Source organism: Mesocricetus auratus, unplaced genomic scaffold (genome assembly GCF_017639785.1).
Source record: "Mesocricetus auratus isolate SY011 unplaced genomic scaffold, BCM_Maur_2.0 Super-Scaffold_100023, whole genome shotgun sequence".
In the NCBI taxonomy this organism is placed as follows: Eukaryota; Metazoa; Chordata; class Mammalia; order Rodentia; family Cricetidae; genus Mesocricetus; species Mesocricetus auratus.
The window spans coordinates 31,407,983-31,409,255 of record NW_024429204.1 but is presented as its reverse complement, the minus strand read 5'-3'; the positions used below and the strand labels follow the sequence as shown (position 1 = coordinate 31,409,255).

At 40.6% G+C, this 1,273-nt stretch overlaps 1 pseudogene; it reads right to left on the bottom strand.

Moving 5' to 3' along the window:
* Positions 1-410: 410 nt before the first annotated feature.
* On the bottom strand, positions 411-916 carry LOC121133671 (annotated as a pseudogene).
* Positions 917-1,273: the final 357 nt, after the last annotated feature.

The following is a 1,273-nucleotide window of genomic DNA, read 5'->3' as shown; positions in this document are numbered from 1 at the left end:
CTAATCAGGCCAAAATTCTATCTTACTATGTAGAAGATTCAAATGACTGTTCCTAAGTCATCTACCAGCAAACCTAGTACTAAATTTTCTTTGAGTCACATGTTCTCCCAAGTTTTCTTTTTGAAATTTGAATCCTACCTCCATGTCCCTTTTTAGCAGCTGTGAACATCCACTGTTGTCCTCATGTTATCTGTGGTGGTTCCTTGAGCTCGAGAACCTTACATGTACCAAGTATTCACAGTGGCATGGCACTTGCAGCAGTGTAACCCAAGGAAGGAAATGATGAGTAAATCAATGTAGAATTCAAATTGAAAAATATTTAGGCTTCTGTATGTACAATGTCACATTATACATAATAATAACTCAAGCTTTATGGAATATAGGGTGCATATTCAGGAAATACAAAGTGATCAACTTTTACCCATTGTTTTATTTGTTAATAGCCATGTCCACATAGATGAAACGACTTTACTGTAGTGCACTCATTGACTCTGTCTTTTGCCAGCTTCTGGCATCCAGGATCCTGGCTGAAAAGTTTTCCCAGTGCTGGTGGGAGCCGCTGAGGGTTCTTCCTTTCCAAAGTATGGAGCAGAGGCATGTCCTTTAATCTGAGTTGCAGCAGGTGCAGGCAAGAGTTCCTCGCTGGTTTCTTTACTCAGTTTGTCTTTTTCATAAAAATCTTTGCTTTTTATTTTAATTTCTTCTCTGTATTTTTCATTCTTTAGTATTTCCTCCATAGTAGGCAGAGTCTTTCTTGTTCTTCTAATCCATGCTTCCCACTCTGTTGGGATGTCTCCTGCTTCATAGTCTAGCTCTTTTCTGTTTGCCGCTTCTACAATTCTTTTCTCTCGAATAATCTGTCCTCCTTCGACAGAGAGCTCCACACAGAGCGCAGCACACCGCGCCACCAGCCCATGCCGCCGCCGCCGCCGCTAGCGCCGCGCAGCTCAAGACTAAATTAAGACATTATTGAAAGGGTGCATAGGGAGTCTTGCCACATCAGAAATTAGAATCAATTGTTTTTAAGAGAATTTAAGGAAAACAGTATATTAGAGACAAAAGGAAAGGAGAAAAACATCACATCACTCACTGATAGAGCAATGTCAGACACATATAACATGGTTCATAGGCACTGCAGAAGGAAAGAGTGAATCCATACTCGATGGTAAAGTGTCTAGATATTTCCAAGCCTAACAAAAGGAATAAACTACCAGATGTAAGAGGTTCAGTCTTCACACATAAGGCCTATCTCACACATCTTGCTTTCCTTCCC